This window comes from Zootoca vivipara, chromosome 11 (assembly GCF_963506605.1).
Source record: "Zootoca vivipara chromosome 11, rZooViv1.1, whole genome shotgun sequence".
NCBI lineage: Eukaryota > Metazoa > Chordata > Lepidosauria > Squamata > Lacertidae > Zootoca > Zootoca vivipara.
In genome coordinates this window covers 9,315,703-9,333,702 of record NC_083286.1, presented here as the reverse complement: position 1 = coordinate 9,333,702, position 18,000 = coordinate 9,315,703, and the positions used below count along the sequence as shown (strand labels likewise).

The following is an 18,000-nucleotide window of genomic DNA, read 5'->3' as shown; positions in this document are numbered from 1 at the left end:
AGATCTTACTAGGCTGCCCCAGCGACTCTGGGCAGCTTCCAACATACATAAAAACATAATAAAACATCAAACATTTTTTTAAAAAATTCCCTATACAGGATTGCCTTCAGATAGCTTGGGAGTCAAATAACTCCATACCCTCCAACATTTCTCCATTGAAAATGGGGACGTCCTAAGGAAAAGCAGGACATTCTGGGATCAAATCAGAAACCGGGACGGCTTCTATAAATCGGGGACGTCCCTGGAAAACAGGGACACTTGGAGGGTCTGTTAGCTGTCATATACCAAGTTAGACCACATAGCCCTGACTGAAAGCAGCTCTCCAGAGTTTCACCAAGAGACTTTCACCAGGGCAACTGGGAATTAACATGAGCCAAGCAATGGTTTTTTGAAGAGTTCACACAGGCATTATGCTGAAAAGCTGCAAAATGTCATTCTAATAACACAGAGCAACTTGGAAATGCTGTGGAATTGATCCTGTGACTTTCTGTAGGCAAAACAGATACTCTGCTACCAAGTTACAGGCCTTCCCTGACTTTTTGTGCTGCAGTTCTTTGCATATTTACCCCCTGAGGTCAGTGGGGGACATCCCTCTCTGGAATTCTGCTCACCATTAACATGGGCAGCACCATCAAGTTATTCCTTCTTGTCCTTCTCCTCAGGGCCGTCTTAAGCCTATCTGGCGCCGTGGTGCAGGGATCCCTCGGGCGCCCCCACCCTTCCCTCTGGGCAGGCTCGTCCCTCTTTGGAAGAGTGGGGAGCGTGGAAAAGATCGAAATTCCAAATTGAGCTGTTGGAGAATAATGTTAAATTGTTGTCGAAAATGTATAATTTGCTGCTTGATTGGTACACAATGGATGAGACAACAAAGGAATGTATGATAACATGGGCTATAGATCTGGTATACAATATAGAGTTTGGTAAATGGACAAAATTGTGGAAGGAAAACCTTACATTTACAGCATGCATAACCTTAAAAGAGAACATACTAAAAATGGTATATCGTTGGTACATGACACCAGCAAAGCTGGCTAAAATGTACAGGAAAAAAGACAAAGCTTGCTGGAAATGTAAGGTAGCAGAAGGCCATTTCTACCACATGTGGTGGACGTGTGACAAAGTCAAAAGTTTCTGGGAACAAGTCTATAATGAACTAAAAAAACTATTTAAATACACGTTCCCAAAAAACCTGAGGCCTTTTTGTTAGGGCTGATGGGAAATGAAATTTGGAAAATAGATCAAAGACTGTTCATGTACGCCACAGTGGCAGCAAGAGTCCTATTAGCCCAGAGGTGGAAGACAACAGAAATACCTACAATTGCGGAATGGCGAGTGAAAATGTTGGAATATTTGGAACTGGCGAACCTGACCTGCAGAATCCGGGACCAGGAGGATACGAAATTCAGTGAAGAATGGAGTAAATTTTGGGAGTATGCTAAGGAGAATTACAAAAATTTAAAGACTCTTGTGGGCATAAGTTAGAACCTACAAAGTTGATGTTTCTAAGATATGTTTTTGGCTAAATCTTTAATTTGTCTGGGGTGTGACGTGTTTTTTCAAAATGCGCGAATCAAAAGGGAATTATACCTCTTACCAAAGGGGGGAGGGAAGTACGAACCTGAAAGAAACTGACAAATGTATAATGTTGAAGCTTTTAAGCTGTTGTAAATAGTCTAATGAAAAATCAATAAAAATTCATTATATAAAAAAAGGAAGAGCGGGGAGCGAAGAGAGGCAGGAACCAGGCGAGGGGCTATGCTGGGCAGGGAGAGGCCCCGAGAAGGAAGAGCCCGCCCCACTCCGAGGCATCGATGACACCGTGCGCACTCGGGATAGACAGGGCCGCCGCCGCCACTGCCACTGCTCCCTGACCCGCCCAAGCTTCCCTCGCCTCACCCAAGGAGCAGCCGGGCTGCGAAGCAAGCAGGATGCTCAAGGGCAAGAGCGCACAATGGAGGCGGCCGGGCAGCTGCTGTGGAGCCGGCGGGTGGGCCAACCTCCACCCAGCAGCCACCCAGTAGCAGCAGTGGGCCGGGTCCTCCCCCGGCGGGCGGGCGGGCAGGATGGAGCCGTGCCCCAGGCCGCCGCCTCTGGAGCCCAGCCATGGCCTGGTGGTGCGTCTGGGTTGGCGGCAAGGACACACACCCCCGCCCCAGGCTGGGCACCAAGTTGCAGCTGCCGGAGGTCCAGCACAGCATGGTGGCCGGCGTGCAGGGAAAGGGGACACCATCAGCAAAGCTGCGCAGCTCCACCACTCGCTGAGAGGGTGGCACCCTGACGCAGTGCACCAGTAGCCCCATTGGGAAGGACGGGCCTGCTTCTCCTTCCTACAACAGTTTTCTACTGCTGTGCATTGAGTAGCATACGAAGAAATAAATAATGGCTGTGAGTGAGCTTCAATGTATCATGTGAAGTTACAGTGTCACACCCTCCAACATTTATCTGATGAAAATAGGGACATCCTATTTAATAAAATAATAATAATAATAATAATAATAATAATAATAATAATGCCCTTCTGACTGTGTTACCTCAGCCACTCTGGGCGGCTTCCAGCATATATAAAAACATAATCAAACAACATTTAAAAGCATCCCTATATAGGGCTGACTTCATATGTCTTCTAAAGGTTGCGTAGTTACTTATCTCCTTGGCTCAGGGGTCGGCTAACTCCATACCCTCCAACATTTCTCCAATGAAAATAGGGACATTCTGAGGAAACGTGGGACATTCCAAACTGGGGCAGCTTTTGTAAATCTGGGATTGTCCCTGGAAAATAGGAACACTTGGAAAGTCTGCAGTGTTTGATCAAGCCAGCAACCTAGAAGTAGACTGGGAGCATTTTATAGCCAGCACTTATTGTTTTATTTCCTATTTGCCTTGTAAGTGAAATGTAATCCTCCTTAAGAATAGAAGATCAGGCTGGGTTGGTGCCACAACACCCCGGCACCTTTTCCATTCCTAACACAGTGTTTGGCACTAAAGAAATACTACAGAATGGTAGAAGTGTTAAACAGTCAAGAGCCAAAGGTCACCAATCCAATAGGTTGCTAAGAGTGACTTTGCAAGTGGTGTTACTAATGTAAACAGTACAGATCACCAGTTCAACTGGGAATTCACACAAGCAAGACAATGGCTATTTGAAGAGGTCATGCAGCCATTTCTGGGAAACGCTACAGAATAAAAATAGACACCCCCCCCAAGAGTCATGCATGGATGTTGTTGGCAAGCCTTCAATAAGCCAGTGCTGTTAATGAGCTGCAAAGGTTTTTGAGATGCGACTGAGGAGAGAAGGTAGGTGGGAGGTGAAGTCCATGGAGAAATAATAATATATTATAATGCATTAAAGCGTGTCCTCCCTAAAAGAGGGCGCATGTTGCAGTGAGACCTGGAGACTGACCTCCTGGTTGTGGGTAGGTCTATTGGATAGTCACAACACCTGATTGGTAGGTCCCTCGTCGCTGGGTTTAATCTGGCCAATGGGGTGCAATCTAAATGGATCAAGGGACCTATATAAACCCATGCACGTACAATTAAAATCAAGCAAAACAAATCTATAGCTCACAAGGTTAAAATGCAGCGGAAGTAGTCTGGCAGAATAAAAAAGTCTTAACTGCCCACCTAAAAGATATCTGAGAATGGGGGTCGTGCTAACCTTGGGAAGAAAGTACAAAGTCAAGGTGCTGCCCCTGTAAAGCCCTGTCCTGCATTTCTGCCCATCACGTCTCTGTTAGCGGTGCAACACAGAGAATGGCCTCCAAAAATTATTGCAACTGATGAGCAGGTTCCTACCGATGAGCAGGTTCCCCAAGATGTCGTATTTCTGTTTTAGACTGCAGAAATGAGAGGGTGAAGCACTTGGTAGGCAACACAGCACGGAGCATTATTCACTGGAATTGTGGATAGGTACAGGCATGTGACTGCAGTGTTTTGGAGAACTTTGTGTTACCAGATCAGTGGAATTGCAAGTTGCACATGTTGGAGGGTAGTAGGTCCAGATAACTATTGCTGAATGCCATTTTTGCTGGCATATATTCACTAATATTCAAAGATGGTACAGTATGTGAAAAGCCAGTGTCAATAATGCTAAAAACAGGTATAACATACATATTTTTGCTAGAGAGAATTCCCCTTCAATGTTAATGGAGCTGAATTATAGCCAGTAATGTCAGCACAATTGCCAGTTGCAAATGCTGCTACAGCTACACTATCATAACGTAGCTAGCTTTTCCTAAGCTATACTCCCTGTTACTCATGCCCGTTTTTCCGCAGTTCTCTTTACTTTCGTTTTTGGCAGCTTGTTTGGTGGGTGCTGCTATTTATTCAATTTATTGAAAGAATCCAGCAAATTGCAAATGGCCTTCATCAATAGCACCTTCTTTAATCACAGACCATTTTCACTCTACCATCCTCAACATCCAAGGAAAAGACCAAAGTAAGCAAATTTTATGCTGCATTGCTTTCTGGCACAGGGCCATTCGTCCAGTTTAGAAGTTGGCTGAAGTCTTCAGTGCAAGCCTTTACTGTCTACAACTGGCTGAGAATGTAGAATACTGCAAATCTCACACAAGTGGTATAATATCTGGACTTGTAAGGCTAGGCATTGGGTAGGTAAACCTTTGTGATGGGAGGAGAGGTTGTTGCCTCCGCCTGCCCTTCCTCAATAAGGGTATCCCATTAAAGGGATCCGGGTGTTCTGTCCGAAGCCTGGGCAAGGGTGCCCGGATTTGATGTGTATCAGGCTTCCTCAACCTCAGCCCTCCAGATGTTTTTTGCCTACAACTCCCACGATCCCTAGCTAGCAGAACCAGTGGTCAGGGATGTTGGGAACTGTAGTCTCAAAACATCTGGAAGGCCGAGGTTGAGGAAGCCTGATGTATGACATAGGGCACCCCCTACCGGTGATTTACCCTTAGGAGACTCCCTGCAGACACACAGGAGTCAGGATATAGTCTGGTTTCACCCAGTACCTAAGCCAAACCGCTCACATCTGTAACCAATAAAGTTGTGGCCTATTTTTGCCCATTAACCTAAACTATCCGTGTCCTTGTGTGTTCATTACATAAGCGAACTACAGGGCATGGGGCCTTGACGTGCAATAGGTGCTCCACACAATGTGACCCTGATTTTGCAGAGGTTACACCTTTACAGCACTTGGAAATGTCTAGAGAAGAGCACTGTTCAAAGAGGAAGCTTTTTATAGCTCTTCCTCCCTAGAAGGGTCCAATTGCCAGCCTCGGTCAGTGAGGCCAGCTCAGATCTTGAGAACACTTTTGGGCCCACAGCAATTCTCTAATGCAACTATCACATATAACCACATGGGGCATCCACACAAATTGCTGAAGGATCCCAGGTCTGCCCCAGTGACCCCCGACATCCACACAAAGGTTGGATGGCCACCCGTCAGGTGATTCTTTAGCTGTGATTGGGATCCCTTCCAACTTAATTCAATGAATATCATTGTTCTCAGTCCTCTTATACCACCATGTAGGATCACATTATCACACCACTATTTGAATGTACACAGGTGAAAACTGTCTCTGTGCTCAAAGAAGAGAGAGAGAGAGAGAGAGAGTCGGAAACAGTTTATTCTTTGCAGTCTTAGCAACACTTTTTGTCAACACATGATAGTCAATGTCTCTAAATAAGCATAGCTACATTGACGTCAAACGGTACAGCTGAGCATCGGCTTTGCTTCTCTGAATAATCATGGTGATTGAGAAGTCTTTCACATTGCCAAATTGAATTGTTCTGTTAAAAAGGGAGTTCGGAGGGATTAGGCAGTCCACAATTTTCGAAATAGCTCTGTTGCCTCCTTTCTTTCTTTTTTAATTGCATATGAAAGATTACATATAGATGGTTACAATAAAAAAAACATCACAGCACCAGCACTTTTCCTTTAAAGTTAGCTGCTCTAATAGAAAAAAAAGTTCCCATGGCCATTGATTCTGTAGGTTCACCCTATCTGTACTTAAAAACAGTCTTGCAGCAGGAAGAATTGTCTCAGTTTTTCCTTAAGTTAAATGCACAAGTTGCAGATATGCCTGGAAGCGAAAGGAAAGTCCGATGCTGTAAAGAAAAATATTGCATAGGAACCTGGAATGTAAGAACCATGAATGGAGGTAAGCTGGATGTGGTCAAAAATGAGATGACAAGAATAAATATCGACATCCTGGGCATCAGTGAACTAAAATGGAAGGGAATGGGTGAATTCAGTTCGGATGACTATCATATCTACTACTGTGGGCAAGAATCCCGTAGTAGAAATGGAGTGGCCCTCATAGTCAACAAAAGAGTGGCAAAAGCTGTAATGGGATGCAATCTCAAAAATGACAGAATGATCTCGATACGAATCCAAGGGAGACCTTTTAACATCACAGTAATCCAAGTTTATGCACCAACTACCGGTGCTGAAGAAAGTGAAATTGACCAATTCTATGAAGACCTACAACACCTTCTAGAAATGACACCAAAGAAGGATGTTCTTCTCATTACAGGGGATTGGAATGCTAAAGTAGGGAATCAAGAGATAAAAGGAACAACTGGCAAGTTTGGCCTTGGAGTTCAAAATGAAGCAGGGCAAAGGCTAATAGAGTTCTGTCAAGAGAACAAGCTGGTCATCACAAACACTCTCTTCCAACAACACAAGAGACGACTCTACACATGGATATCACCAAATGGACAGCATCGAAATCAGATTGATTATATTCTCTGCAGCCAAAGATGGAGAAGCTCTATACAGTCAGCAAAAACAAGACCTGGAGCTGACTGTAACTCAGATCATCAGCTTCTTATAGCAAAATTCCAGCTTAAACTGAAGAAAGTAGGAAAAACCACTGGGCCAGTAAGATACAATCTGAATCAAATCCCTTATGAATACACAGTGGAAGTGAGGAACAGGTTTAAGGATTTAGATTTGGTGGACAGAGTGCCTGAAGAACTATGGATGGAGGCTCGTAACATTATACAGGAGGCAGCAACGAAAACCATCCCAAGGAAAAGGAAATGCAAGAAAGCAAAATGGCTGTCCAACGAGGCCTTACAAATAGCGGAGGAGAGGAGGCAAGCAAAATGCAAGGGAGATAGGGAAAGATACAGGAAACTGAATGCAGATTTCCAAAAAACAGCAAGGAGAGACAAGAGGGTCTTCTTAAATGAGCAATGCAAAGAAATAGAGGAAAACAATAGAATGGGGAAAACCAGAGATCTGTTCAAGAAAATTGGAGATATGAAAGGAACATTTCGTACAAAGATTACCATAATCAAGGACAAAAGTGGTAAGGACCTAACAGAAGCAGAAGACATCAAGAAGAGGTGGCAAGAATACACAGAGGAATTATACCAGAAAGATATGGATGTCTTGTACACCCCAGGTAGTGTGGTTGCTGACCTTGAGCCAGACATCTTGGAGAGTGAAGTCAAATGGGCCTTAGAAAGCACTGCTAATAACAAGGCCAGTGGAAGTGATGATATTCCAGCTGAACTATTTAAAATTTTAAAAGATGATGCTGTTAAGGTGCTACACCCAATATGCCAGCAAGTTTGGAAAACTCAGCAATGGCCAGAGGATTGGAGAAGATCAGTCTACATCCCAATTCCAAAGAAGGGCAGTGCCAAAGAATGCTCCAACTACCGCACAATTGCGCTCATTTCACACGCTAGCAAGGTTATGCTTAAAATTCTACAAGGCAGGCTTAGGCAGTATGTGGACCGAGAACTCCCAGAAGTGCAAGCTGGATTTCGAAAGGGCAGAGGAACCAGAGACCAAATAGCAAACATGCGCTGGATTATGGAGAAAGCTAGAGAGTTCCAGAAAAACGTCTACTTCTGCTTCATTGACTATGCAAAAGCCTTTGACTGTGTCGACCACAGCAAACTATGGCAAGTTCTTAAAGAAATGGGAGTGCCTGATCACCTCATCTGTCTCCTGAGAAATCTCTATGTGGGACAAGAAGCTACAGTTAGAACTGGATATGGAACAACTGAGTGGTTCAAAATTGGGAAAGGAGTACGACAAGGTTGTATATTGTCTCCCTGCTTATTTAACTTATATGCAGAATTCATCATGCGAAAGGCTGGACTAGATGAATCCCAAGCCGGAATTAAGATTGCCGGAAGAAATATCAACAACCTCAGATATGCAGATGACACAACCTTGATGGCAGAAAGCGAGGAGGAATTAAAGAACCTTTTAATGAGGGTGAAAGAGGAGAGCACAAATTATGGTCTGAAGCTCAACATCAAAAAAACCAAGATCATGGCCACTGGTCCCATCACCTCCTGGCAAATAGAAGGGGAAGAAATGGAGGCAGTGAGAGATTTTACCTTCTTGGGCTCCTTGATCACTGCAGATGGTGACAGCAGTCACGAAATTAAAAGACGCTGCTTCTTGGGAGAAAAGCAATGACAAACCTAGACAGCATCTTAAAAAGCAGAGACATCACCTTGCCGACAAAGGTCCGTATAGTTAAATCTATGGTTTTCCCAGTAGTGATGTATGGAAGTGAGAGCTGGACCATAAAGAAGGCTGATCGCCGAAGAATTGATGCTTTTGAATTATGGTGCTGGAGGAGACTCTTGAGAGTCCCATGGACTGCAAGAAGATCAAACCTATCCATTCTTAAGGAAATCAGCCCTGAGTGCTCCCTGGAAGGACAGATCGTGAAGCTGAGGCTCCAATACTTTGGCCACCTCATGAGAAGAGAAGAATCCTTGGAAAAGACCCTGATGTTGGGAAAGATTGAGGGCACTAGGAGAAGGGGACGACAGAGGACAAGATGGTTGGACAGTGTTCTCGAAGCTACGAACATGAGTTTGACCAAATTGCGGGAGGCAGTGCAAGACAGGAGTGCCTGGCGTGCTATGGTCCATGGGGTCACGAAGAGTCAGACACGACTAAACGACTAAACAACAACAACAAATGCACAACCACTTCCTCTGAATAACTAATCTAACTGGAAAGACACAGAGCAAACCTGAAACAGATAAGACTGTTGGACTTTTCTTTGCCAACCAAGTTTGCGCAGCGGTTGGGGCGATGGAATAAAAACTTGCCCGCAATTTCTTTGCTTAGCTTTATTTTAAGTAATAATCAAACAGCTGCAAAACACCCCTTCTCAACACTACACAGTCCCCCAGTCATTAACCAAATTCTTTAACACTAGTCAATTAGTAAGTCAAACAGAGAGTACAAAGTTAGAGAGTAAGATAGCAAGATATGATGCAAAGCATTTGGTCAACTTAAATACAGTATTCAAAATAATCAATTATCCTATCACATCGCTGCATTCAGTGCAGCAGGTAAACTCCCCCTGCTAATTAGGCAAATTGCTAACATACCACAGGTGTGCCGAAATGTCGATAGCTCACAGGTGTGCCGCCATGCAGGCTAAGATTACAAACACACAGACCTCTCTGAGTAGCACCATTGACCACATTAATATTAAGAAAACCTAACAAAGACTGCTTCCAAAAGCTACATACACCAGGTGAACCTTGTGTTCACTGCCAACCACTGATAGTTACTATAACTCACTGAATTGAGCTAAGCAAAATTCCAGATTATTTATTTATAATAAAATAAATATCAGAATAAATGTAAGAAAATGAGTAAGAAAGGAGAGCTTGTATTGATTTCTTACACAGAAGCCCTGGGTCAAACAACTTCTCAGAGTTCAGACTAGAATATTTTGCCGCTAGGAAAAAATATTTCCTTTTTTGCCCATTTCTGTCATGGGCATCTGTTAAATAATATAGATGGGATCACTAGCAGTAAGAGACACAGCTACTCTCTCTCTCTCTCTCTTTCTCTCTCTCTCTCTCTCTCTCACACACACAAACACACACACACACACACACACCATTTTATGAATTCTAAAAAGAGTCTTTGTGCCTTTGTGTTGACATGCTGTGCCACCCAAAAGGGGGGGGGCGCCCGTCTAGTTTTGCTCCTAAGTTCAAAGAGCAGTGAGGCACTCATCTACCTCCATATATTTAAAACAGGGTGCAAACAGTAGCATAGTTGTCCCTCTGGGACAAGACTACCTTCTTACGCATTATATGGGGAATAGGCTGTTGCATTAATGATAGTGGAATTGTAGGCAGTGCCAGGAGAGACATAATATGGAGGCTTCTGATTGTTCAAAAAGGCAGATAGCTAATTTGTTCTGAATAAATGTGTTATACACTTCAAGATCAGATAACTCTAATCACTTGAGCATCATTACTGATTCAATGAATCTGTGTAGCCTTCCTGGCCCAGAAAAGTAGCAACCAAATCAATTGCTGGCCGTTTCATTCAACATGTACTTCTAAACCTTGGACAAGCAGGGAAAGCCAAAGACTGTGATACGAATTTTTATGTTGTTTGATTAACTCTAGAGATGAATCAGAAATTTGTATGCCATACGTATGACCAAACGGATGTGTAGAAGCTCATTATGTCTAAGCCAGAGTTCATTGCTATACTCTAAGCCAGCCTGTAAAATGGAAGGTGCTGATGTCTCTTCCTGAATCCTTATGCTAACACAGAAAGTGCTGGGTTTACCGGGAAGGTAAGAGAAACCATGTGGCTGTTCTAACCCCAGGAGGATGATGGAATCAGACTGCTGCATATCTTAACCCTAGCTATTTGAAATGAAAGGGTGTGTGCACAGTTCGCCTCCCTAATCCAACAGCCAGGGCTTTGGATTTTAAAAACAAAAATCTCTTTTAAAAAACAAAAATCTTTTTAAAAACAAAAAATCTCATGAGGCATCTACTTGGCTGATGGAAAAGGGTTTTTTTCCCCTTCTCTCTTCCCTGTCAATATCCCTCCTGCTAGCACAGTAGAGGGGTGTTTCTCCCCACCCCTCCTCCTCTGCAAAGATGACTCAGGAGTTTGCTCCCAAAGGCAGGGAGGGGAAGGGGGGCATGTGATGGCCACTGGCCCAGAGAGGACCTTTGAGCCAGGCTTTATAAGCCTGCCCCTACCCAAGTTTAGGCATCCTTTGATGCACTTTGGTTTTCTACTAGTTTCTGGTCTGGTGGGGGTAAATAGGATACTTTTTCAGGGCAGAGATTCTTGGATTGGCCTTAGAGTCCCTCCTTTGCTGCCTACTCCACACTGCTGGATGAATTAGATTTGTGAGAAACCGCAGTCAAACGTAACTATGCATGAGTGCTAGTTAATGCATGAAGGGGTTAAGGCCACAGAGTTGTGTTCCTAGACTCTGGTTACAGTGAAGCCGCTTCCCTTCCTTTCCTCATTCTCTCTTTACAACATGTAACTAACAAGGAAGGACATGTCTCAGATGCATGTTTGGAACTGTCTTCCTGTATATTATACCAAAGTGTATTCTACCTGAGTAGATGCTGCATGGAATAACACATGAATCACAAATCTGCCCCACGGGGCAATAAAGAGAAATTATTAGGAGTTTGTAACAGGATGTAGCAATTGGCCATAAAAAACTTTAAATGTCATCTCCAATGTTTGGCATTTTGTGCATTGTATGCTTTACTACCGCAGTTCAATCCAGATCACGAAGCAACATTACCTGCCCACCACGAGAAAATAGCCCCTAACCAGCAATAAACTGTGACAGACAAATAAAGCTTAACAGCCACCACTTCAGAGACAAATCTGTTCTCTGAAAAATCAAAATGCAAAATTTGCTATCACAAAAAAACCCTGCACTGTTTCCATTCCACTGCAGTTGGTCTTCACTGACCACTGTGGCAAAATGACATAAGTTAATGTCATTTGTCAATTACATTCGCTTTATGTCATTCCACCCTATTCATTTCAGTGTAAAGGAAACACAATGGAATTGCTGGGGATGCAATCCGTTACATATCACTTGCAGACTGAAAGCAACAACAGTGAGTGCCCATTGTTTTTGCTGGATTGATTTCCATTCCAGACAGGGGATGAATAAAAGAAGAAAAGGCTAAGAAATAAACCCTACACAAATCTGGAGTGGAGACCCTAGGCTAAAGATGGTGCCAAATACGTCTCCTTCCAGCAATTCTTGCAGCCAAGCTGGTGCTCTGCTTCCCTTGGACCACATCAGCAAGGCCAAGAGAAGGGTCTTGTCATCTGGGCAGCCCAGGACCTTCAGAGAAGTCACTTTGCAGCAAAAACAATGTGGGAGGCAGCAGTTACGAGTTACTGATCTCTGCAGCCACAATAGGCACTGTGATTCTCCAGTGGTGTGACTTTGCCCCCAGAGGTGCACTCTATTGTCTTTCAAGACTGATGGGTGCTAACAACAGCAGCAGGCGTATCTTCTCTCCAAGCCCATCAGTTCTACAGTACACCCAATTCCCCTCTTTATTCTGGCGATTCCCCCATTGTATGATGGAGAGTGGGATTGTGTGACTGGCTATAATGGTCCCTGGCAGGCGAGCAGCCTGATAAAACAGCAAAGACCCTCCGTCAGTTTTATACAAGTTTATTTAAAAGAAAAACACATTCAGAGCATGGCAATCTGCCTGCTCTCGTTAATCTAGTTGCTCAGTCTGACTCATCGTTCCTCCCCCAACAGGAAGAGCGCCTTTCGTTTCCTTCCCTTCCCTTGCTCTCAGAGCCTCTCTAATCTCCTAGTTTTAGGACTGCAGGGCTGAGCTACCTCTTCCTCAGAAGACTCAGCCTCCAACACCATCTTATCTGCTGGTTGCCTAGCAATGCCTTGGCCGACATCCAACTCTTCCTCCCCTTAGGAACTAACTGCTTCTTCCTTGGAAAGGAGGGGCCCTGGGCTGTTCTCTCTAAAATCAGACAGACAACTCTCATCTCCAGAGTCACCCTCTTCATCATTCAGCTCAATTTTCGAGGCTGACTCTCCCGGTGTAGTGGTGGTGGGGGGCACATTCCTGACACTGGCCCTGCTTCCTCTATGCATTGGAAGACAAAGGCCTGAACTCAGCATAACCGGGGTTCTAAATTGCACAGGGAGCTCCCATAATTACAGCAGCTTCTCCCCTGTAAATACTGATCCCCCAGTGCATGGAGGGTCTGCCCACAGAGGTGTGATGGATGGTAGCAAAGTCAGGCAAGGAGGGGTTATGGTTATGCTCACCAGGCCTGGCTCAGCCATGAGGTGGGGTTGTGGAGGCCCCCATGGGAGCCCTGCCCACCCAGGCACCTCCGCCACCAGCAGAGAAGCGGCGCAGGCATTGGCACTGATTTCCAGCAAGATCTCATGAGATCTCCCTGAAATCTCATAAGATCTTATGGAGTGAGGGGAACTGAACACCAAATAGCACTGCCTTGGGGAAGAGAGAATCCAGCTGTCGACAGAAGAGTCCTCTTCAGCGTGTCTTTAAAACAGTTTTGCGACTGGAGAACGCATTGATGAAAGCCTTTGTAACATAACAAACCCCTGCTCCATTGACAATACCTGCTGGACTCTTTTAGCCTCTCTCAAAGTAACGTCAACAGCTTCTATTTAAAGCTCGCAATAACAAGGTTTTACATGCCACTTTTAGCCGATATAATCAAATGAAAAGCAATCGTTTAACTCACTTGACAAAATACACTGTTTATCCCTGACACATCAAACCCTCAATTTATCAAAAGATTTTCTTTCTTTCTCTTGGGTTGATATGAAATATGCCACATGCAATTCAAATGGAGCGTTTTTAAACATAATTGCAGCCTTTGTCAAGCCTAAAAGCATATCATCATTGCAGTATTGTCAAATGATTTTTACCATATTACACTGCTTAAGTGCAGGCTTTCCAATCAATGGATATGTACATGTTAGTAGTGGTTCAAAAGACAGTGACGTTGCTTCATCTCCCATGTGTCTCACATTGTATTTGCATGTTGCTGTACACATCAGAGAGGGGACAGAGCTGTCTTCCCCCAATGCACATTAACAGTTTGGTTTTCCCGTGCCTGCAGCCTCCTAAAGCTGCCATCTGGCCGTGTGCTACACCTCAGCTTCTCAGCGGTGTTTCTCATCAATTACGGAGTAGATATAGATTGTGACTAACACTGTGTGTACACAGCTTCAAATGCTAGTGGCCAGAGCACACTGGAGCCAGAGTAAATGGTAATGTGGCCATAGGCTATGATATGGCAGGGAAATGCTGTACACAGTTCTGGAAATACCGTAATTCAGGCGATGGGCCACAGATCAATGGAAGAGCATGTGCTTTGCTTTGATAAAGGTCCCAGGATCTCCAATTTTAAAAAGGATGAGAAAGACTCAGGAGAGCTGCTGCCAGTCAGAGCAGACAATACTGTGCTAGATGGGGGAAGTTGCATGAGGCTTGAGGGAAATTTGGAGAGATGGGGTTGGCAGGATGAGAAGGCGCTGGAAGGCCGAAGTGAGGAAGAAGAGCTTGTGAATCCTTTAACCACTGTCCGGGAGCATTGTGAACAGACTCAGAAATGTGTGAAAGCTTGGGAACATTTAGAGCATGGGTAGGCAAACTAAGGCCCGGGGGCCGGATCCGGCCCATTCGCCTTCTAAATCCGGCCCGCGGACGATCCGGGAATCAGCGTGTTTTTACATGAGTAGAATGTGTCCTTTTATTTAAAGTGCATCTCTGGGTTATTTGTGGGGCCTGCCTGGTGTTTTTACATGAGTAGACTGTGTGCTTTTATTTAAAATGCATCCCTGGGTTATTTGTGGGGCATGCCTGGTGTTTTTACATGAGTAGAATATGTGTTTTTATCTAAATGCATATCTGGGTTATTCGTGGGGCATAGGAATTCGTTCTCCCCCCCCAAAAAAATAATAGTCTGGCCCCCCACAAGGTCTGAGGGACAGTGGACCGGCCCCCTGCTGAAAAAGTTTGCTGAGTCCTGGTTTAGAGGAGTGAAATGCTCAAATGTCATCCAAGTTCCGTAAAGAGGAAAAGTGTACAGAGGAACTCTTTGACTTCTTGCGTGCTAGAGACCATTGGGTGGCTCATAAACTTTTCAGCAAATTGAAATAAATGTTAATATAAGCCTGTGTCCTCCTCATGCATAGCTGATGAAAACCTGAATCTGTTCAGTTTGAATAAACATGCAGCCCTGCTCCTATTATATGAAGGTGAATGCAATTAGCTCTCTGGTAATTCAGAGAGAATTTAAGAGTTGCCCTCAGAATACATCTATGTTTTGTAGATTTGTGGTTGCTAAGTGTTTCTGTAGACTTCTGGTATTAAAGATATTTCCTGTTAAATGTGAAAATGTTTGTTTCTTATGAAAGCCAAGTCCTCTAAGCATACTCTGAGGTAAAACATTAAAAATTAGGCAAATAATAATAATAATAATACTGTGCAAGATGGGCAATCAGTCCAGCCTGATATATTACTATTTAATATTATTATTTATTAAATTTGCATCTTAAAAAGCAGAGACATCACCTTGCCAACAAAGGTCCGTATCGTTTAAGCTATGGTTTTCCCAGTAGTGATATATGGAAGTGAGAGCTGGACCATAAAGAAGGCTGATCACCGAAGAATTGATGCTTTTGAATTATGGTGCTGGAGGAGACTCTTGAGAATCCCATGGACTGCAAGAAGATCAAACCTATCCATTCTGAAGGAAATCAGCCCTGAGTGTTCACTGGAAGGACAGATCGTGAAGCTGAGGCTCCAGTACTTTGGCCACCTCATGAGAAGAGAAGCCTCCCTGGAAAAGACCCTGATGTTGGGAAGGAGAAGGGGACAACAGAGGACGAGATGGTTGGACAGTGTTCTCAAAGCTATGAACATAAGTCTGACCAAACTGTGGGAGGCAGTGGAAGACAGGAGTGCCTGGCGTGCTCTTGTCCATGGGGTCATGAAGAGTCGGACACGACTATTTTTTTTAAAAAATATTTTTATTAATTTTCCAATTAAAACCAATTATATCACATTCAATATTTCAAATTATACACATATATATATCAATCAAACCGAATGTTATGCCAAATCATCTAAAGAATTTTTTATTTGGGTTCCCATGCTTCAAGAAATTGGGAATTCCTCGCAACTGTCCACTGCCGTCTTTTTTCTAAAGTTCAAATCGTCCTCCAAGTTCATAATAATCCAGATCTTCCCCTTACAGTCACATAGATGTTTTCCACTTTCATCCGATTGTTTCCCAGCCGCTGAGATAAATATCAAACAACGTTTCACAGATGTTCTTTCTCCTGTGTGAGTTAATCAGTCCAGCCTCCCCATAAATCTTCTTAATGGAGCTCCTTGTTGCGTCGAAGCAGCCCGAAGCAGCGCCATCTCAAAAAGCTCAAATCACTTTCGCTTTCTCTCATAGCCATGAAGATTCACGATCATTATAGAATTTACAGCTTTTTCAGGCAGGAGACCCAAACATCAAACCATAAACTCTTGGTAAATTAATGGATCTCCTTGCCCTATAGCTGAACTTAGCTTCAGGTCGCTGCTCCAATTTAAAGTGCGTCACAACTCATAAATCCTCCGAGCGCGTCCAGAACTCCTTCCGCCCGACTAGGGGGAGGCTTTTCTCATCAGCAACTCCACATCTTTAAAAAAATATGCTCAGTAACAACAGTTATAAAGTTCAACTCACACAGTCTTTTGCTTCTCTTTCACTCCAAACAAGCCAGGACATCGCGTCCGGGAAGGTACGAGGCAACAATATGAAGGAAAATAAAAATAAAAACTCGCTTCCCTTATCGCTCCGTCCCCATCAATCCTTCTTCCAGATGCAGTACAATCTTTGACTCCTCTCCTTTCAGCAGCATAAATTTCTCAGCAGTAAACAGCGCTTCTTCCCCTCCTTCTGAAGTATGTCCATAGATTTAAGCCTAATTATCTTCTTTAACCATGGAAATCCCCGCCATGCAGATTAGCGTCCGGGAGTCCTGGCCCTCGTAAGTGCTCAGCCCAAGCTCCCCCCACTCCAAAAACAGTCGGAGTGGGTCTGGGGGCATCGCGGGCCAGCGGCCCCTCTCCGTAACCCCCGGAGAGGGTAGGGGGTTGCCATTTACTCCCCTAGCAACCGCCAAATTCCTTACGAAGGTCAGAGAGATGGAAAACAGGTCCGCCATTCCTGCAGGCGGAAACCGGAACGAGTCGGACACGACTAAACGACTAAACAGCAACAACAAAATGTGTATACCACCCTATAAATCCAGGTCTCGGGGCAGTTCACAACATACAATCACAATATAAAAACACAAAATACACAATAAAAAGAAAAACAAGAATAACCCAATAATCCTCCCTCCCAGCACATTTTAAAGGGGCATTTTCCAATGTTTATCTTCCTATCTTAAAAGAATGACAGTGCAGAGATACAAAGGCAACTAACATGATAAAGAGTCTGGAACATCTCAATGAGAAAAGGGTAAGTACCTTTTAATTGTTCTATTAAAGGACAACTTAGGGAGGGGATGCTAGAGGTTTATGGAATTATGCATGTTTTAGGGAAAGTGATACTATTCACCCCTGATACCAGAACCTGGGGCACTGGATAAAATTTGTTGGCAGTAGCTAGGACAGACAGAAGAGAGTACTTTTTCACACAGTCGAAATATTTGCCACAAGCTTGGCAATGCCACAGTTGGTTGCCATGTGATGCCATGGGGGAAATGTCTAGAAATGGTTGTTACCAATGCTGTCAAGCTTCCACTTTAGGACAGAGCTCCACCCCTGCTCCACCCAGAGGCGGAGCTAGGTGCTCTGGCACCCGGAACAGCATGCACCCGGGGGTGGGGCTAGCCGCCTGAGGGGGCAGGGCTAGCATACCAGAGGCCGCCGCGCGCATCCCAGGGGGTGCACACCGGCCACCACGAGCCTCCCAGGGGGGTGCACAGCCCAGGGCATCTGGGAGGGTGGGGCGGCAATGTCAACCACCCCCCGAGGTAGCGCCTGGAGCGGACCGCACCCATCACACCCCACCTCAGTCAAATGAACAGCTGGGCCCACAAATGCAGCAGGATTGCGCACTAGCTTTTTTAAAGTAAATGAAATAACTCGCATAAAGAGGCAGATTTCCCCCAAAGACCATTGAGGCCAGAGTCAAAAAATCCCTAAATGCACCCATAGAACTCA

General features: G+C 44.4%; 1 protein-coding gene across 2 annotated transcripts in view; it reads right to left on the bottom strand.

Moving 5' to 3' along the window:
- LRRC2 (leucine rich repeat containing 2) overlaps positions 1-18,000 on the bottom strand; it is a 69,513-nt gene that overhangs the window by 39,313 nt on the left and 12,200 nt on the right. The gene's annotated exons all lie outside the window — the stretch shown is intronic.